We start from the raw sequence: 22,267 nt of genomic DNA on the forward strand, positions 1-22,267 counted from the left end.
GTGTTAACCTTTGTTTCTGTTTATTCAGGATCAGAGATCCGCCACGATCCCAAAACGACACGAGCATCAATTCCGGAAAGAGGAGTGAGTGTACTCCGTTTCGACTGTTCTAATACTGAGCCCATGGAAATCTAAACATTGCGTTTAAATATGAGAGTTCATCGTGCACGGATAATGGAGGGATTTTTTTTTAAATCTTGGCCTATGGTTGGGTATCCCAGTTAAAATTTGAACTTGTGAACTGAAGATTACAATATCCGGGGAGAGATGGAATGGTAGCTCAGTGAACTGATCAATATCAGCCCTCAGTTACCGGTCCTCTATACAAGTGATTACCTGTTTCTGGCAGCTGGAGGGGATGCAGCTCACGCTATCGCTGGCATTTTGTTTCGGACCCGGATTGGCGTTCACTGTTTCAGCAACGGCCCCTGATTCTCTTCACTGTTGTGACATATCCGTTTTGTTCCCACAGGCACCTTGGGTGCAGATACCGTAAACGAATCGGAAATCTACGATAATGTCACAAGCAATGAACAGGTTGGGTGTTTGTATTATGCTCATAATCTCAGTCACTGTTTAGCAAAGGGAAGATAAGAACAGAGGTAATGTGATGCGCAGCGTCCACCGGGCCCTTCGGCTCTGATTGGACATTTATTTAGATCAGGGATGATCTCCCCGGTAACTGAAGAACAACACCACAAAGCAGATCCAAACCAGATGGCATGAATATCGACCTTTTCCTACCGGCATCTTTGTTCCCTTCCTTCTTCTTCTATTCTACTCTCCAGACTGATTTCTCTTTTCTTCACATGTCTATTAACTTCCCTTGGTTCCTCTCCATCTTCCATTTCTCCCATGGTCCAGTCTCCTCTGTAATCGGATTCCTCTTTCTTCAGCTCCTTCCCTTCCTCACTTCCCAGGTCCACCTCTCACCTTTCACATGGACAACCTTCCTCTCCCCAATTTGTTATTCTGTCACCTTTCTGCTCGCCCTCCAGTCCAGCGGAAGGGTCTCGGCCCAAAACGTCGACTCTTTGTTCATATCCATTGATGCTACCCGAAATGCTGGGTGACTCCGGCATTTTGTGTGTTTTGCTGCGGATTTCCAGCACCTGCAGATTTTCATCAATGGAGTTATTTGCGGTTTCCACAGAATCCATAATTCCAGTACGATGCAGAATCATTTCGTACTCTGGAATATATTTCATGAAGGATCCTTTTTAAATGTCCGGTCAATGCGGGGAAGACACAAAGGGAAGGGATGGTCAAGTCTGGACCTGCCGGACTGTGATCAGCGATGATCGTTGTGAGCGTTCACGATAAATAACAAATCCGGCCAGGATCTTGGGACCACAACTCCATTTCCCCAATCTGTCACGTACACTTTCTGATCCAGACATATCTCTCAAGATGAATGGTTCTGAAGGCGAGTTCCTCGTCAAGTAACATGCATCATGCGACCCTTATTGCTGAGTGCTTGCGAATGATTTAATGTCGTTCGGGAACGTTCCTATATAATATTGCTCTAAGCAGGAAAGAATGTAAAAATTGATACCCTCGGGGTTTTCATGTGGAGAGACAGAATACAATTGTTGAACACTGGGTTAAACGTCACAATAGAAATCCTCAGTTTATTTTGTCAGGGCGCAAGGAACAAGGCAGAAGATGGAAGCTCCATTTATATGGTAAGGGCTATATTTGCGTCAATCCCTTTTTGTAGTAATTGTTCCACTTCACACAGTAAGAAACAAAACCTGAAGTGAGTCATTCGACAGCGAGAATGACGTCGAAGAGGCAACAGTAGGGGACACAGAAATGGCGGATGAACTCATGAAGTATCATGTGTCAGACTTTACTGCGGAGCAGACCATCAGTATGACAGTGTCAGGGCACCGGAGTGGTTGCAGTCACTATAATAAGGAGAAGATGCAAGGCAAGCTGGAAGGGCTGAAGGAGGAAAAATCACCGGGATTAACTGCACCCCAGCATTCTGAAACGGGCCGCTGAAGAGATAGTAGAGGCATTAATACTGACATTCCAAGCTGCAGATTTCTATGGAATTGTTTTTGTGGGCTGGAAAGTTGGAAATAGCACTCTGATCTTCTTGAAGGAAGGGAAGCAAGGGATTACGCGCCTTTCCGCTCAGGTATCATGTCTGTCTGTCTCGGATCCTCTGTCCATCATGGTCCGACTGTTCCGTGTTACTTCCAGACATAATTTATTAAATGAGCGCAGATATTCTTGCAGTTCTCTTCATTCACAAAATGCTTTTGATAAAAAAAAATCTGCTAATCATGCTGATTTCCTCTCATTAACAGGGACTTGTCCTGGAGGACCGATCTGTTTACAGTGATCTGAAGAGGTATGTGAACAGAATATTGGGCTGCCGATACATAGTGTCACCTGTAAAGGAAACGTATCCACTAGTTTCCGTTCTGTGAGACGTGCAGGACCATGGTTGTGCCCGTGATTAGCAGTTTCGAGACACGTAATAGCGCGAGACTGGAGTTAGGCGGCATCGTACAGCGATATATTGTTATTGAAAGGAACAAATTTCCTGGGCCCGTGGCGATATGAAATCTCCTAGTTGTATGCAAGGTTGCATTGTCACGATGTTTGACACAGATTCAAAAGTCATCACTTCGTATTTATCCTCCCCAACAGCCGCACTTTCGGGTTGCTGACGTGGTCAACATAAATTGTGAATTGTTTCCGCAGATGACGTCACTGGTGAAGAGAAGAGGATGGTTGGCTCGTGATTTGACACAGAGGAAGGGCAACCATCGAGGGAAAAACCACCGTTCAGAATGTCCTTCATTCTCTCTTTATAATTGTTCTCCATCTCTCCGTTAGATCTTTTCTGCGTTTCACATCCTCACGACGAAGTCATCACTGAAGGTTTTGACTCGTTTGTATCACAGCAGCTTAGTTCCCTCACCTCAGCCCAGACTCCTATGACCCATAATTGACACCTTCACTCTGCCGTCGACATTTGTCCTCTCAACCTTGCTGTGTGATCTAACCTCTACACCGTCTTGAACCACGTCATGGTCCAATAGTTTTCTGACTACTTGTTCCGCTGAAAAACATGAAATATCGGAGCGCTTCACGCTCAACCCACAGATTAGCTTCGTTATTCACTTGGCGTGAGGCCGGTGCCGCGGCACAAGCTCCCAAATGGGAATGATTCCATTGTTTTCACCCTTCAAGAAGAGATATATTGGGAAAGGTGTCCCGGCTAGTGCAGAGAGATCTAGCAGAAAGACCCCGGGAATGAGGGAGCTCCCGTGAGAGGAGCGCCTGCCTACCCCTCCCCTCAAGGTTTTGAGGAGTTTGTTTAGGTGCGTTGCCCACAGTCGGGCATTCTCGGGCCGAAAACCCTTCCTTCCAATTTTTATAAGTGGATTCGAATTGGAGGATTGATTTATTTTCCTATGGAAGATGTATAGCTGTGCAGTTCCGGGGTTGTGCACCCAATGTTGTTGTTATTCTTTTGTTTGTTTGTTTGATTTTCAGTTAGTAGGTATTTTTTAATTATTAGGGGTTCTTTTTTCCTTTATTTTCATTCAAAAATATATTCTTAACACTTTATTTTCACTTATTATTATTGATATTTTGCTTAGCTTTGTTAATCAGTAAGTTGCTAATTTAATTCTTTATTGCATATAATGACATATTGAGTTAATGTCTCTTTTGTTAATATTTAATAATAATTAATAAAATATTTTAAAAATGAAAATGAGTCTCATAAAAGACCCATTCATCCGCCTTTGCTGGGAGGGCATTCCACACACCCATTACTCTCTGCGTGAAACTCTTACCTCTGATATCCCTCTTGTATCTACTTCCAAGCACTATGAAGCTAGGCCCCTCGTGTTAGCATCCTAGGGAAAATGCCTCTGAGGATCCACATGATCGATGCCTCTCATCACCTTATACGCCTCTATCAGGTCACCCCTCATCCTCCATCTCTCCAAGGAGAAAAGGCAGAGTTCACTCAAGCTATTCTCCTAAGGCATGCTCCCCCATCCAGACAACGTCCTTTTAAATCTCCTCTGTCAATCGGGCTTGCTGTCGTTCGCTGAAAGGGCCGAAACAACTACTGTGTTTTTTTATGGCTGAATAATAAATGTAATAAAATACAAAACGGTGCTGAAACTCTGACTTGTCTTCCGATTGCTGCGTGAAGTGGCTCAGAAAATGATGATCAATCCGAGTCACATTTTCGGCCCCCTTTTCCAATCTGCCTATATGGCAGAAATGTGACGTCGCTTCTGATTTGCAGCATGTTGATTTATCCCATAATTTGGTCACTTCATGTGGTTCTTCCATCAGTCTCCCTCGTGTCGATGTTTCACTGTAACCCAGTGAAATGATTCTTGTTGCTCAACTTAGTTTCAAACTTGTTCGCTTAATGCTTCACTTGCAGGCTTAGTGTTTGATGAGGAAGGTGTTAGCATTCATTTCATGAGAACTGGAATGTAAAAGCAAGGATGTGATTCGGTAACTTTATAACGCACGGGTGAGGCCTCACTTGCAGCATTGTAAGCAGGTTTAAACCCCTGAACTGACCAACAATGTGCTGAAACTGAAGAAGGGCTCAAGGAGGTTCACAGAAATTATTCCAGAATTGAATGGCATGTCACATGAAGAGCTTTCAATGGCTCTGGGCCTGAGGGGTGGCCTCACTGAAACCGATCGAAAGGTGAAAGGAATTAATAGAGTGGGTGTTGAGAGGAAGTTTCCTGTGGTGGGAGACTCTGAGACCAGAGGACACGGCCTCAGGGTTGAGGGGCGAACTTTTAAAAGTAAGTTGAGGAGGAATTTCTTTAAACAGAGATTGATGAAACCGGGCAATCTTTTGTCACAGGCAGCTGTGGAGGCCAAGTATTCGCAGGATTCAACAGACCCACCACCCAAAAATGAGGAACACTTTTTTTGTACTTTTTTTTAATCGAAGTTCATCATCAAACAATCATTTCCACAAGGTGTATTTCTGTACATATCTATCATATATCCAATATGTGCCACAGATCTCCACACTTTAAAACTCCACGCACTTTAAGCACCCTTGGAAATGTTTCACTGCTACCGCAGCCAAGGATACCAGCAGAGTTTCATATAGGTTGTCCCACCCTGAGCAATGAACTCCGACCATCCACCCGGCCTATTATCCTCAGGTTATCCCACAACTCCGCAGTCTATTGTTAAATCATGACTGAAATCTGCATTGCCCGTTTCAGGGAAGATTCCAGTAAATTATTATTTAAAGCAATATCCCCGTAGCTGCTGGAAATCTGAACTGCAAACAGAAATTGTCGGAGGCAACGTCTGGGTGGGAGACCAAACTAATGCTCTTGCTTCCTGGTATCTCTATCGCTGATCCAGACACGAAACGCAGACTGTGTCTTTTTCCAGAGTTGCTGCTTGAACCGTCCTTTCTTTAGAGTAATTTCTACATTTGTGCCATTTGCAGGACGAAATGACACTCGGAAACAGAGCAGTGACTGGAGATCAGAGATGGTTGTGGTCTCCAGTGGCGCCGCTGCGGAGACCCGTGTTCAATCCCCTTCTCTGCCCTCTCTATCTCTCTGGGGGTTTAGAAAGGGTTAACAAAGCTTTGCTGCTGATCTAGTTGCTCCAGTTTGCAATCGGACGCTTCCTTTGTTATAAAAATAGTTGATTCCGAACAGTCTGGTATTGCGTAACAAACACTTCCCGATCTCAATTTAACGAACCCTTAATTCTCAGAAACAAGAAGTGAAAAGTTTTTGACGAATATCAGAATTTAATGTGCTTAGTCCTGTGCTGTCAGATTAGAGATCATGCCCCTTGCCTGGTTGGATACCTACAGTGTCCACAATATCTCCTGTCGGATGGACACACGGAAACAAAAAACCCCGGGAACTACTTCGGTCAGCTAACATCTCCAACCATACAGCAGTATCTGTCCCAGACACTTCTCAGCCACTTCCCCATTAGCCTCTACCCACTGCCAACTCACCACAACGACTGTTCAAGCATTAATCTCCCACGCTTTGTCCCTCTCAATGATCTGCCCTCTACATCCATCGGGGGCTGAGAATTCCTCAATTCTGAACACTCCAACAGAAGGTTTCACCCACATCGGGTTCAAACTTGCAATTTGCCCCGTCAACAAATACGAACAACAAGTGAATATATGAATATATGATCTACACATGTGCACGACCATGTCTCCCAAGGACATTGACTGTTCCATTGAGGGTGCAGGCAGGTTCAGAGATGTGGAAGGCGATAGGGGCCGGGGAGGGTTACAGAGACAGTGAGGGGATTAGCACTTGGGATGGATACAGAGAGACAGTCTGTAGAGGCCAGAAGGGTGTAGAGAAACGGGAATGGTATAATGCTTGAAAGGAGACACAGAAACAGGGAAGACTCCAGACTGCAGATGCGAGGGGGTGGGAGGGTGGTATTTGGGGACGTCTGTGGTTACAGAGAAATAGATGGGCTTTGCAGCAGGAACACTCATAGAGTCGGAGAGGCGTGGGGGGCAAGATGTCTAAAGAGACAGGGAGTGTGTGCATAGACTGGGTGCCGTTTCAGAGAGGGAGTGGTGTAGAGGCTGGAATGTCAGAGACAGGGAAAGTATCCATCATTTTGTATTGATCCCTCTTTTGTAAACGTTCTGAATTTGTTTCATTTCCATTAACAGTCATGAATCATTAGGTAATTTATGTCCACTTATTGATGTTACTCTCACGGAGATGGTATATAAACATGAAGATACTCGTTCAGTGCACCCGGAACACGACCTCTCTTCCACCATCAGATTTCTGAATGGTCTATGGACCCATGAATACTACCGCAATTTTTCTTCTCGTCTTGCAATACTTATTTATTCTATGCTTCTTATCTTAACTCATAGACACAGTTATCTATTGCTCTGTATTTCTGTTCAAAACAACAGAGCGAATGACATATGTCAGTGATGATAAATATGGTTCTGATTTTAAGCATTCTCCGGGCACTCAGTTCCAGTTGTTGTCATTCAGGAGGCTGAGTCAGGAGCAGAGAGACTTCGCAGTACGAGTTGAGTTTCTCGGGCTCTCGGGGTAAGGGATGTTGGCTGAGTTTTCTAATATCATTGTGTGTTGATAGATTACACAGCGAGCTTATTCTCTCCTCTGAGACATATCTCAGCAAGAAATGGTCACTAGGAAAACAATTCCCAGAGGAATGTTTACATCAAAGTGTGGTGCGGATTGTTTGTTATTTTAAGGGATGAGTCTGGGTGTTGTTGGCAAGGCAGGAATTTATCACCCCTCCCTTAACAAACCCCTCACTGAGCGGTTTATGTTGGGCTCTCTCCTTAAACTGTCATACGCTGTCTGGGAAAGCTGTACCAAAGTTGTCTCAGGCAGGACATTCCGGGAATCGGACCCGCACCGCGACGCAGGCAACTCAGACTGATTTCCTAGTGGCGGGGAATCTTGGGGACAAAAGTAGTCTTTAATCGTCTTGTTCCTCTTTTACCTTGCTGACGTTCGCCCTCAGGGTGAGGACGGTTGTTAGGGTGGGGGGTGGGGTAGTTGGTAGTGGTGGGAGTGGTGTTCCGGAGTTTCCCATGGAATTGTCCTGACGAGTAACTGTGCTGCATTTTGCAGACTCTGCACACATCGGCCATGACGTGCCGGTGGTGGGGGAAGGGAACTTGCACGTTGCAATTGCATTCGTTTGCTCTGCAGCAGGGTCTAACATTACACAGTCTGATAACAACAGACAAGAGAGAAATAGGAAACTGTGGTAATTACTTCCTCACAGTTCTTCAGCAGTTCAATTGAACTACACATACTGTCAAAACAACCCAGTTCTCCCTCCATCGATCACTCCTACCACCCCCGCCCGCACAGGCCAGTTCATGGTGAAGAACATACAGTCAGGTTTACAGATCCATGTAAGTAATAGCTTGTTACTCCATCAGGACTGTCGGCTGTAGTACATAGAGAATTGACACCTCACCCAATCCATTCACAACACACTCTCAATCCATGTTTAGGGAACACTTGCAGGATATCAGGAATAAATTTGTCCCAGTGAGGAAGATGAAGAATGGTTGGATGAAGGACCCATGGGTGAGAGTGAGGCGGAAAATCTAGTCAGGTGGAAGAAGGCAGCATACATGAGGTTTGGGAAGCAAGGATCAGATGGGTCTATTGAGGAATATAGGGTAGCAAGAAAGGAGCTTAAGAAGGGTCTGAGGACAGCAAGAAGGGGGCATGGGAAGGCTTTGGCGTGAAGGGTAAAGGAAAAGCCCAAGGCATTCTTCATTTATGTGAAGAACAAAAGGATGATAGGAATGAAGGGATGACCGATTAGAGATAAAAGTGGTAAAATTTGCCTGGAGGCTGTGGAAGTGAGCGAGGTCCTCAATGAATACTTCCCTTCTGTATTCACCAATGAGAGGGAACTAGGTGACGATGAGGACAATATGAGTGAGGTTGATGTTCTGGAGCATGTTGATATTAAGGGAGAGGAGGTGTTGGAGTTGTTAAAATACATTAGGCCGGATAAGTTTCTGGGGCCTGACGGAATATTCTCCAGGCTGCTTCACGAGGCGAGGGAAGAGATTGCAGAGCCTCTGGCCAGGATCTTTAAGTCCTCGTTGTCCACGGGAATGGTACCAGAGGTTTGGAGGGAGGCGACTATTATCCCCTTGTTCAAAAAAGGTAGTAGGGTTAGTCCGGGTAATTATAGACCAGTGAGCCTTACGTCTGTGGTGGGAATACTTTTGAAAAAGATTCTTACAGATAGGATCTATGGACATTTAGAGAATCATGGTCGGATAAGGGACAGTCAGCATGGATTTCTGAAGGGCAGATCGTGCCAAACAAGCCTGATAGAGTTCTTTGAGGAGGTGACTAGGCATAAAGATGAGGATAGTGCAGTGGATGTGATCTACATGGATTTTAGTAAGGCATTTGACAAGGTTCCACACGGTAGGCTTATTCAGAAAGTCAGAAGGCATGGGATCCAGGGAGGTTTGGCCAGGTGGATTCAGAATTGGCTTGCCTGCAGAAGGCAGAGGGTCGTGGTGGAGGGAGTACATTCGGATTGGAGGGTTGTGACTAGTGGTGTCCCACAAGAATCGGTTGAGGGACCTCTACTTTTCGTGATTTTTATTAAGGATCTGGATGTGAGGGTAAAGGGGTGGGTTTAGAAAGTTTGCAGAGGACAGAATGGTTGGTGGTGTTGTGGATAGTGTAGAGGATTGTCGAAGATTTCAGAGAGACATTGATAAGATGCAGAAGTCGGCTGAGAAGTGGCAGATGGAGTTCAACCCGGAGAAGTGTGAGGTGGTACACTTTGGAAGGACAAACTCCCAGGCAGTTTACAAAGTAAATGGCAGGATACATGGGAGTGTGGAGGAGCAGAGGGATCTGGGTGTACATGCCCACAGATCCCTGAAAGTTGCCTCAGAGGTAGATAGGGTAGTTAAGAAAGTTTATGGGGTATTAGCTTTCATAAGTCGACGGACAGAGTTTAAGAGTCGCGAGGAAATGACGCAGCTCTAAAATATCTGGTAAGGCCACACTTGGAGTATTGTGTCCAGTTCTGGTCGCCTCGCTATAGGAACGATGTAGAAGCATTGAAAATGATACAGACTAGATTTACAAGGTTGCTGCCTGGTTTAGAGAGTATGAATTTTGCTCAGAGATTAAGGGCTTTACACTTTGGAGAGATGGCGGCTGAGAGGAGACATGATGGAGGTATGCTAAATATTAAGAGAAATAGATAGAATGGACAGCCAACGCCTCTTCCCCAGGGTACAACTGCTTAATAGAAGAGGACATGGCTTTAAGGTAAGGGGAGGGAAGTTCAAGGGGGATATTAGAGGAAGGTTTTTCACAGAGAGTGGTTGGTGCGTGGAATGCACTGCCTGAGTCAATGGTGGAGGCAGATGCACTAGTGAAGTTTAAGAGACTACTAGACAGGAAAATGGTGAAATTTACGGTGGGGGTTTATATGGGAGGCTCGGTTTGAGGGTCGGCACGACATTGTGGGCCGAAGTGACTGTAATGTGCTGTACTGTTCTATGTTCTATGTAAGACATGAGGTAGCTTTGGAAGTCAAGGTCAATGAGAATCCAAATTTCCATGAACTCACTACCTGTTTGCCTTATTTTCATTGACTCCATGCCAGTTTCCTTAGTAAATACAGACGCAAAAAAACATTAAAGATCTCCCCCGTTTATTTTGGTTCTATACATAGCCGACCACTCTAATCTTCAGGAAGACCAGCTTTATCCCTTATTATCCTTTTGCTTTAAATATATCTGTTAAAAACACTTTGGATTATCCTTCACCTTGACTGCCAAAGCTACCTCATGACTTCTTTTACCCCTCCTGATTTCTTTCTTGAGTATTTTTTGCACATTTTATGCCCCTCAATACCTTATTTGCTCCCTGTTTCCTACACTTGTTACACATCTCTCTCTTCTTCTTTATCAGAGTTCCAATATCCCGTGAGAACCAAGGTTCCTTATCTTTATTCACTTTGCTTTTAATCCCGACAGGAACATACAAACTCTGTACTCTCACAATTTCTCCTTTCAAGGCCTCCTACTTACCAACGACATCCTTGGCAAAGAACAACCTGTCCAAATCCACGCTTTTTATATCCTTCCTCATTTCTTCAAAATTGTTTTTTTGTTCCAGTTTACAACCTCAACTCGAGGACCAGATCTATCGTTATCCATGATCAAGTTGAACCTAATGCTGTTTTGATCCCTGGAATCAAACTGTTCCACATTACACACACCTGCGTCACCTGTCCTAACTCGTTTCCCGATGGGAGATCTAATATTTCATCCTCTCTAGTCGGTACCTCTAAGTATGATGGAAACTTGGGAAACAAGCCTAGTTGCAGGAAACTTGCTGGGTGATGGGTGTGTGGCCCATGTTTTAATAATTACTACAGCCCTGTGGAACTGATTCAATGCTTGAGAGTCTGTTGAGAATGGCTCCCGTGAAGTGTCAATACGCTGTGTATTACAACCGACAGTCCTGATGGATTAACAATCTATTTCTTACTGGGATCTGTGAAACAGTCATTATGTTTTTCAACATGAATTGGCCTGTGGGTTGGTAGGGGGGGGGTGAGTGATCGATGGAGGAGGAACTGGGTTGTTTTGAGAGAATTCCTGGTTCAATTGAACTGCTGAAGAACCTATGAGGAAGTAATTACCACAGTTTCGTCTTTCTGACTTATCTATTATTAGCAGACTGTGAGGTGTTAAACTCTGCGACAGAGCAAACGAATGCAATTACAACATGCACCTTCCCTTCCTCCAGTACCAGCAGGGAATGGCCGATGGGTGCAGTGTCTATGGAATGCAGCACAGTTACTCGCCGGGGCTATTCTGCAGGATCATCCGGACCGCTATTCACACTACTACCCCACACTACCCCACACCCACATTAACAACCGTTCTCGCCCCGAGGGCGACGGTCAGCAAGGAAAATGAGGAACAAAGCGATTAAACGTCACTTTTGCCAGCAAGAAAATCTTTTGGACTCCACGGAGAGACGATAGTCTTTCCCGCTGCCCACTCCTTTCATGAAAGATGAACGAGACATTGCAGGGTCACAGTCCTCCTGACCTTCTCCAGAATGGTCACACTGGGTGCGGCCTCTGTTGTGCAGCTCCCCAGTACAGGATTCAGTTGCAGGAAACTCGCTGGGTGATGGGTGTGCAGCGTATGTTGGAGCTTAAAAGAGTTCAGAAGGAACTCAGAGTACAGATAAGGGGGGCAAAGGAGCAGTATAGGAGGAAGCTAGAACATAAGCTGCAGAAAAAAAAGCATGAAGGAGGTGTGGGATGGGATGAAGATCATCACCGGATGCGGTGCAAAGCGGGGGGCGAACATAAGTGGAGATGTGGAGAAAGCGAACCAACTGAACAACTTCTTCAACAGGTTCGACAGCTCAATCTCATCCTCACCGCAGAAATCCACACCAGGCTTACTTCCCTCACAGGAAAATAGCCACTCACAGGAGACCTTGCCCACGCCCAGGATTACGGCTGCACAGGTGGAAGGTCAACTGAGGAAGATCTGTACCAGCAAGGCGGCTGGACCGGATGGAGTTTCCCCACGATTACTGAGGGCCTGTGCGACTGAACTGGGAGAACCACTACAGCGCATCTTCAACATGAGCCTGGAGCAGAGAAGAGTACCCAGACAGTGGAAAACATCCTGTATTGTCCCGGTACCGAAGAAACCACAACCAAAGGAGTTGAATGACTTCAGACCTGTTGCCTTGACGTCGCACGTTATGAAGACCATGGAGCGGCTGATAATACAGAATCTGAGGCCACAAACCAGGCACGCCCAGGATCCTCTTAAGTTTGCGTATAAGGAGAAGGTGGGAGTGGAGGATGCTATCACGTATTTGCTGCACAAATCACTCTCTCACCTAGAGGGGGTCAGTTGTGCTTGACTTCTCTAGTGCCTTTAACACCATCCAGCCCAAGATCTTAAGGCACAAACTAACGGAGATGGGAGTAGACTCTCACATGGTGGATTGGATAGTGAACTACTTGACAGATAGACCTCAGTATGTGCGGTTGGGAGACTGTAGGTCTGACACGGTGGTCAGCAGCACAGGGGCGCCGCAGGGAACCGTACTCTCTCCGGTCCTGTTCACCCTGTACACATCAGACTTCCAATATAACTCGGAGTCCTGCTATGTGCAGAAGTTCGCTGATGACACGGCCATAGTGGGGTGTGTCAGGAATGGACAGGAGGAGGAGTATAGGAAACTGATACAGGACTTTGTGATATGGTGCAACTCGAACTACCTGCGTCTCAATATCACCAAGACCAAGGAGATGGTGGTGGACTTTAGGAGATCTAGGCCTCATATGGAGCCAGTGATCATTAATGGAGAATGTGTGAAGCAGGTTAAGACCTACAAGTATCTGGGAGTACAGTTAGACGAGAAGCTAGACTGGACTGCCAACACAGATGCCTTGTGCAGGAAGGCACAGAGTCGACTGTACTTCCTAAGAAGGTTGGCGTCATTCAATGTCTGCAGTGAGATGCTGAAGATGTTCTATATGTCAGTTGTGGAGAGCGCCCTCTTCTTTGTGGTGGCGTGTTGGGGAGGAAGCATTAAGAAGAGGGACGCCTCACGTCTTAATAAGCTGGTAAGGAAGGCGGGCTCTGTCGTGGGCAAAGTACTCGAGAGTTTAACATCGGTAGCTGAGCGAAGGGCGCTGAGTAAGCTACGGTCAATTATGGATAACTCTGAACATCCTCTACATAACACCATCCAGAGACAGAGAAGCAGTTTCAGCGACAGGTTACTATCGATGCAATGCTCCTCAGACAGGATGAAGAGGTCAATACTCCCCAATGCCATTAGGCTTTACAATTCTACCGCCAGGACTTAAGAACTTTTTAAAAGCTATTATTAACGCTTTCTGAGATAGTGATTTAGATGCATATCATATTTTTTACTGAGTTAAGTATTGTATGTAATTAGCTTTGCTACAACAAGTGTATGGGACATTGGAAAAAAAGTTGAATTTCCCCATGGGTATGAATAAAGTATCTATCTATCTATCTATCTATCTATCTATCTATCTATCTATCTATCTATCTATCTATATTTAATACATTCCCATGGAACTGATTCAATGGTTGAGAATGGGTTGAGAGGGTCTTGTGTGCGGTGTGAGTATTGTACTTAGTACAAACACCAGACATGATGGAAAAACAAGCTATTATTTAAATCGATGTGTAAAACTGCCTGTATTTTGTTCACCATGATCTGTGGGGTGGTGGTAGTGATCGACGGAGGACGAACTAGTTTGTTTTGACCGAATTTCTGGTTCAATTACAACTACTGTTGCAGTTAAGAAACAGAGTTCAGACTGGACAGACGCAGACTGATGACGAGATGTGGGGGTGGAGTTTGAAAATTGTTTGGAACCGGAGCGTTCTGGAGCATTGGAGAGGGCGCCAAGGAAGTTCACCAGGATGCTACCTCGATCAGAGGACCGTGTGCGTTTTAGAGAGTTCGGTTAATCCCGTGTTATCCTCTCCGGGGTGTTGGAAGCCGCCCGGATATCGCTCACGGGTTCCCAGCCGAGGGTCCATGGGCGCCTCGGTTAATGACAGAGGTCTATGCAGTAAAACAGAAACTCAGGAATCGCTGCGACGGAGGTTCATAATATTATGGCATGCACAGTTAAGATAGACAATCAGCATAATTCACCCATTGTAGAATTGTCAAATATCGGGGGTTATATATTAGAGGGAGGAAGGGTGAGATTTGAAGGAGATACATGGGGAAATTTCTCTGCACAGAGTTTTGTGGCCCATTGGCACTCACATACTCTGAGATAAAGGGCTTTAAGAGGCTGGTCATCGCCTGAGTCAACTCGTGGCTCTGCAAAGATCTGAATCCCCCTGCAAGTTACCGACCACAACAACAGTTCAACGGTATTGCATTTCTAACTGGCTCTCCACCTGGTCCACCTGGAACAGCACAACAACCTACGTCAGACAGACAGACAGGCATACTTTATTGATCCCGAGGGAAAATGGGTTTCGTTACAGCCGCACCAACCAAGAATAGTGCAGGAACATAGCAATATAAAATCATAAATAGTTAAATAATAAGTTAATCGTGCCAAGTGGAAATATGTCCAGGACCAGCCTAATGGCTCAGGGTGTCTGACACTCCGAGGGAGGAGTTGTAAAGTTTGATGACCACAGGCAGCAATGACTTCCTATGACGCTTAGTGTTACATCTCGGTGGAATGAGTCTCTGGCTGAACGTACTCCTGTGCCTAACTAGTACATTATGGAGTGGATGGGAGTCGTTGTCCAAGATGGCATGCAACTTGGACAGCATCCTCTATTCAGACACCACCGTCAGAGAGTCCAGTTCCACCCCCACAACATCACTGGCCTTAAGAATGAGTTTGTTGATTCTGTTGGTGTCTGCTACCCTCAGCCTGCTGCCCCAGCACACAACAGCTGTTGATTGCGACCAGATCAGAATTGAACACAATCATTACCTCAGTACTCAGCAACATGATTCCAGTTCCAACCTCTAGGCGGCGCTCGGCACCTCGGTCCTTGATTACATCAGCAGCAGGCCACAGTCAGCCAGGATTGGAAATACCATCCCCACTTCACTGATCATCAGTGCAAGTATAGCAAAAGGATGCTGGCTTAGCCGACTGCTCCAACCTCTCTCCAATCAGGGACCCGGCTGGGTTGTAACAATTGGGTGATGCGGGTTCAATCTCCCTCGCTATCGTTGTAAATCATCGAACACACTTCTTAAAATGATCTGAGAGTTGTTTTCACACTCCCAGCAATACAATCAGGTTGTCGAGCAGCCTCCGTGGATAAGGAACGGTTAAGATTTCAAGTCGAAGATGCTCTGTCAGAACTGCTGCACGAGTCCCGTCGGCCCCATTTCCCTCTCTCTCCGGTGAAGATTCATTTAATACTTCATTGTTTCCCCACCTCCCAGTCCTGCATTGCAATGTCGACTTCTGTTTTTCCTTTCACAGATGCTTCCCGACCTGCTCACTGTCTCCATCAGATTCTGTTTCTGCCCCCTAATGTTATGTGACTTATACCCCGGGTAACTGGCTCCAAGATTAATTCCTTCAATATGTACAACGGCTGTATTTTATTCACAAAGGGGTTGTTTCCTTAACTTCGTGAAATCAAGCTTGCACTACTCGGGGATCTGTATTCTGAGAAACGCATCGACTTCTCAAAACGTCAGGAGTTTCACTCGACACTACGTCGTGACGTCAACTGAAGCTGCTACTGTGAAGAACGGCTTTGAGCGATCCTGCTTACAGGCCTGGGCACAGTATGTCCCTCGGGTACCAAAGCAGATAAGCCGACATGGCTCTCCGTAATTTTAACCGAATAGTTCCGCCTGCTCTTTAGTTCTCCATCCTCTGGGAAACATGAAATACTCATCGCCGTAGGCTTAAATGAAGATATTAAATTTCCGGCAAATTGACTTCTAAATAAATCACTCCAGGCCTTCCATGGTATCTGCATCTCCGCTCCATAAATTGCAAAATAAAATTAATTGATCATTTACGGTTAAGTGATCTTTACAAAAAGGCTGCTGTGTTGGGAAGTATAATTTCCACTTATTTATCAACATTGATAAATGACTCGATGGTGTCCTCTGTCCTGTCTGCTGATTATTTGCTCCATTGCGCCACCTATAGTCAGTATTGGGAACTGACTAGACAGAACAAATTGATTTCAGACTTGTAACAGTATCTGTGACAACCGGACCCTGCGGCTGAATCCTGATGTTGTCTGGCCCGTCTGCAACAGAAATAGAGATTGTATGCTGTTTCTGTGATAGGTAACATTGAATGAGCTACCTGCGTACCTACAATTAACTTTCAGGTAGATCTCTGCACTGTCGCTGCTGTAATCAATAATGACGGTACGTCTATATTTTCCTGTGTCATTTCTGATGAAACGCGTAATGTTCAGAATAGCTTTTTCTGAAAACAGAGTTATTGTCTCGGTCAGATGTCTTCTCACCATTTTTTATCTGAATTGCGCCCTTAGTGTCACAGGTGAATACAATTTTATCGTTGTATTTTTTTATCTGAGAGTATAAGAGTTGATGCTTACAGTGACACGAGACACGGGCACTGCAAATAGAACTGAAAGAGGAATGGAATCACTCCTTTCTACTGCAGTCCAATCATTTCAGCTGGGCTCTGTAGACCAAGTTAGGAAATGGAGTTTCTGAAAAGGAGTTCCCGGCCACAATTCTGCGGATTTATTTTGTCGGTCTTTTTTTTTCACTGCTGGCTTAATTTAATTTGATTTAAATTTGGTTCATTCAGTATGTCCAGCAGCTGAACTTCGTTCACAAACAGATCGATTCCTTAACTTCGTGAAGTCACGTTCGCCCTGCTCGGAGGTCTGTACTCTGAGAAACAGATCTGCTTCTCAAGACTTCAGGAGCTTCACTGCACAGTCGGTGGCGATTTCAAATGAAGCTGCCGGTGTGAAGAGAAGCGGTGGGCAATCCTGTTTACAAGCATTGGGTACAGAACGTCCCTCTGTGACAGAGGCAGATAAACCGGCACGGTTCTCCATTTTTTTTTTAATAAATAAAGAGTTAAAATGTTCTGGCAAGCATGAGACATTATTCGCTGTAGACTTAAATAAGCATCTAAGTCAAATTGGTTTTAAAATAAACCTGGCTCTTTGACTTACAAATATGTCCCTTAAGGCCCTGTGGTATATCTGCTCCATCTTCCCCGTCCCTGACAACGCAGCTTCTTTATTCTCTGACGATTAAAGCAGACAGTATAGAATAGCGTGAAAGTTGCAAAATAAAATTGCTCGGATGTTGAAGCGGTGGTTGGATGTTGAATATCGACTGAAACTTTCACTTGCCCGGCACAGTGATCTTAACAGAAAGGCCGCTGTGTTTGATGGTTTCCTTGTACTCAACCTGACAAGTATAATTTTACGGTCAACGTTGATTACCGACTCGGTAGCGTAGTCCTGTCCTGTCCATAACATGTCCCATTGCGCCCTCTAGTGTCACATCTGTAATCATTGTTTCTGTAATCAGTAATCCGGAAGACAGTTTGACGTAATGAGCTATCTGCTTGAAGGTAGATCTCAGCGCGGTCACAACTGAAATCATTGCTTACGGTACATTTATATTTTCCTGTGTCCTTTCTGTGAAGATGGGCGATGTTCAGATTAGCTTTTTCTGAAGATTGAGACCTCCTGTCATTATCCTGGATGTGTTTGTCGTCATTTATCCATGTTCTTCTTTGAGGAATTCCCTTGTTCGTCACAAGTGACTTTAACCTTAACGTTGTTTTCCTTGGGACTTCAACTTCCACCCTGGGTAGATGATTCCTGAAATCAAAACAGGATTACCCAAACACAACGGATTTAAACTTGTAATTCTGTCCCATCTACAAATAGTAACGCAGCGGGTAAAAAATGCATCTTCACAACAGAAGGTCCAGATCTCCCCGGGAATCTTAATTTTTTTTATTAACAGTGTACACAGTTGCACAGATGGGGAAGGTTCTCGGGACCGGAGAGGGTTACTCAGACTCTGACGGAAGCAGCAATGGAGGTGTTTACTGAGACAGGGTGGTTGTAGGGGACAGAAATGGGGAGATGTGTAGTACTTGCCGGGTGCTTCAGAGACAGGGAAGGGTAAAGGGGAGGGGAGGTTCGGATAGAGGGGTGTACGGTCTTGACGGATTTACAGACAGAGAGCGGTGAGACCCGGCAAGGATTGGGAGACCCTGTTGCCGAGGACCTAAGCTTCGATCACCTGAAAAATCCGGATCTCCCAGTGGTCACCCATCAGGACGGGTTACCTGAAGGGATCTTTCTTTTCGCCTATAAACTTGATTTGACTGGATATTATGACAACGTAGGCGCTGGGGATGTTGGAAATATCAAGAAAAAGGAAATCCCGGAATACACTCAGATGGTCAGGCAGGCTCTGTGGAGAAGGAAAGGTAAGGATTTCAAGTCCAAGATCCTCTGTCAGAACTGCTGGACGAATCCCTTCGGCCCCATGTCCCTCCCGCTCCGGTGAAGGTTAATTTTATATTTTAGTGCCGCTTTGTTGTTTCCCGCCTTCCCGTCCTGCACTGCAATCTGGACTCCTGTTTCTCCTTTTACAGATGCTGACCGACCTGCTGAGTGTTTCCACCGGTTTGTGTTTCTACCCCTTAATGTGATATTACTCATACACCCGGTAATTGGCTCCAAGATTGGTTCGCTCACTGGGTCCGGAGGCTGTATTTTATTCACAAAGGGGTAGCTTCCTTAACTTAGTGAAGTCAGGCTTGCACTGCTCGGGGATCTGTATTCTGAGAAACGCATCTACTTCTCAAAACGTCAGGAGTTTCACTCGACAATATGTGGTGATGTCAAGTGAAGCTGCTACTGTGAAGAGCGGCTTTGAGCGATCCTGATGACAAGCACCGACCCTCGGTTACTGAGGCAGAAAGGCAGACAGGGCACTCCATAATTTTAACTGGAGAGTTCTACTTGCTCTTTAGTTCTCTGTCCTCTGGGACACATAAAATATTATTTGCCGTACAATTCAATGAACATTTTAAGTTTTCGGCAAGTTGACTTCTAAATAAATCCCTTCCGACTCTCCATGATATCTGCAACTCTGCTCCATATTCACTACATATTTTTTTTCCTCTGGTGACCGACGTCGACAGAAGACCACAGCATGAAAATTGCAAAATTGCAAAATAAAATTACTTGGACGATTAAGCGGTCGATTGAAGTGGAATATCAGCAAACCTTTCCTTTACTCGGCCGGCTGATCTTTACAGAAAAGCCGCTGCGTTTCACTGTTACGTTGTTCTGAACCTGGCAAGTACAATTTCCACTGGCAACGTTGACAACTGACTCGATGGTGTCGCCCTGTCCTGTCTGCTGTCAGCTCCACTGCGCCATCTAGGGTCAGCATTGGGAACTGACTGGACAGAACATGTTAATTTCAGACGTGTGACAGTATCTGTGACAACCGGACCCTGAGGCTGAACCCTGATGTCCCCTGACCCATCTACAACAGAAATAGAGATTGTATGCTGTTTCTGTGATCGGTGATATTGAGTGTAAACTAACGTAATGATCTAACTGCGTACCTACAATATATTGGGTCGGTTAGATGTCTTCTCAGCATGTTCTATCTGAATTAAGCCCTTAGCGTCACAGGGGAATACAACTGTATCGTTGTTTTTCTGAGAGTGTAATAGTTGATGTTTACATTGACACGAGACACGGGCTCTGCCAATAGAACTGAAAGAGGAATGGAATTATTCCTTTCTACTGCAGTCCAATCATTTCAGCTAGGAAGCTGTAGACCAAATTCCGATCGTGACCGATGTATTGGTCCTAATGGCAAATGAATGACAGCTCATGAAGAGGAGGGCGCGGCGTCAGTTCCACCGGGTCATGGAGAGGGCATGTGATTTACTTTTTTTTCGATGGCGAAGGCTCTGCTCCTGCACTGTACAGCTCTATGTGTGATATTAAATTGTTTTCATTGGAGCGAGAGTCACAAACAAAGCTCCGTAATCATCACATAAATGTTCGGCCTTTGAGAAACCAAAGGGCCATGAACCAGTAATTATCAGAGGATCAGAGGTGGAGAAGGTCAGTAACTTTAAATTTCTGAGAGCCACTCTCTCATAAAACTAGTCCTGCGGCCACAGTAGAGATGTAATTGCGTGGAAAGCACGAGAACTGTTTTATTTCCTCAGGAGCCTGACGAGATCCGGCATGTCATGAAATACCTCGGCAAACCTCTGTGGATGTGTTGCGGGAAGTGCACTGAGAGTCTACAGTCAGACATCGTGTGGGAAGACCAATGTCTTCGAGCGGCAAATCACCCAGCAGGTGGCGCAGTCGTCCCAGCACGTCACGGGCACAACCCTCGAAACCATTGAGCAGATCCACATGAAACGCGTCGGAGAAAAGCATCATCAACCATCACAAAGATCCTCACGACCCAGTGTGTGCACTTTTCCCGCCGCTGCCATGAGGTAGAAGGTAAAGCTGCCTCGGGACTGGCAGCACCGGAATCAAGAACAGTCACTGACCCTCAACCATCAGACTCTTCACCAAAAGGAGGTAATCACGCTAATTTAAGGACCCTGTTATCCTGTTATCTCATAGTCGTGATTTCTTGTTATTTATTTATATCTGCATTTGCACAGTTACATTGATCCTGTTTACAGTTACAGTTCTATAGATTTGCTAATATGCCCACAGTAAAAGAATCTGAGGGTGCTTGTGGTGACGTGTATGTATGTACACTGATAATATATTTTACTTTGACTTTGATTTACTTGCTAAGTTGAACTATAATCCTTAAGCTGTCACGTGACAGTCAGTCCCCCGTCTCTGAGTCAGTAACTCGGGTGTCATTTGATATTAAAATACTGTCCAAAATACAGCCCCGATCTGTCCTTCCTCTCGTTGTGGTGGACTTTACCTGTGCGGATTGGTGAGACAATCGTCTCTATTCTCCGGGCGAACGCAGCTGCAGAATAAACAAACAGACAGACAGACGAAGCAAATAAATGAGTAAATTGATGACAGAAATGAATGAACGAATAATTAAATTAACCCAGGAGATTATACACCAGTGAGCTTTACCTCAGCGGTGGGAAGGATGTTCGAGAAGATCGCGAGAGGCAGGATTTATGGTCAATTTGCGAGCAGGCTTTTTCCACTGAGGCCAGGGGAGAAACAAAAGCAGAGGACATGAGTGAAGGGTGAAGGGGGAAAGTTTAAAGCCAACATCGGGGCGGGGCGTCTTCACACAGAGAGTGGTGGGAGTGTGGAATGAGCTGCCGGCTGAAGTGGTGAATGCGGGCTCACTTTTAACACTTAAGAAAATCTTGGACAGGTACCTGGATGAAAGGTGTATGGAGGGATATGGTCCAGGTGCAGGTCAGTGGGACTGGGTGGAAAAATGGTTCGGCACAGCCAAGAAGAGCGGAAGGGCCTGTTTCTGTGCTGTAATGTTCTTCTCTAAAATCACGGCTCAAGAACCTGCGTGCTGTCCGCCCGTCCCTTAGATTCTGTGGGTAACACAGGAGATTCGCGAAGGACTGATCCAGTGGAAACCCCGCCTCATCGCCCTCAGGATGATCCCCAGCCTGGGGGTTTCAACCGGATACGGCGAGACCTGCTCGGAGCCATGGATACCAACAAGAGGAACACATACAGTCACCATACCAGGCATTTGGTCGGCGGGTACAGCTGGGCACAGAATGAAGGTCCTGGACACTCGCCGGACTATTTGACGCTCGGGCGCGATGCGAGGTTGCCTGTAGATCTCTGTTTTGGGACTGGCGGTGAGAGACTTCGCACAGAAGACCTTCATTAATGACTTGGCTAATCTGAGGAGGATCTGCTGAAGGCCCGTGAACTAGAAGAGGTCTCTTCTATTAAGTAGAGTCAAGGAAGCAAGAGAGATAGGATCAAAAGATTAGATTCGCCCAACTGAGGCCTGGAGGATGAGTCGTAACAAGGCGTTTGGAGCTATCAGCGAGGATTAAATTGGCTAAATCGTTTCGGTGAACACCTACGCTCTGTCCGCCAGAGAAAGCAAGATGTCCCAGTGGCCACACATTTTAATTCCACGTCCCATTCCCATTCTGATCTGTCTATCCATGGCCTCCTCTACTGTCAAGATGA

General features: G+C 45.6%; 1 long non-coding RNA gene across 1 annotated transcript; it reads left to right on the forward strand.

Annotated features, from left to right (window-relative positions):
• The first annotated feature begins 1,640 nt into the window (after positions 1 to 1,640).
• On the forward strand, positions 1,641 to 2,813 carry LOC140721219 (uncharacterized). Its single transcript, XR_012097340.1, has 3 exons — positions 1,641 to 1,685; positions 2,319 to 2,362; positions 2,719 to 2,813. It is a non-coding gene; the product is annotated as an uncharacterized lncRNA (long non-coding RNA).
• The last annotated feature ends 19,454 nt before the right edge of the window (positions 2,814 to 22,267 follow it).

The sequence above is a fragment of the Hemitrygon akajei genome, unplaced genomic scaffold (genome assembly GCF_048418815.1).
Source record: "Hemitrygon akajei unplaced genomic scaffold, sHemAka1.3 Scf000052, whole genome shotgun sequence".
Taxonomy (NCBI): domain Eukaryota; kingdom Metazoa; phylum Chordata; class Chondrichthyes; order Myliobatiformes; family Dasyatidae; genus Hemitrygon; species Hemitrygon akajei.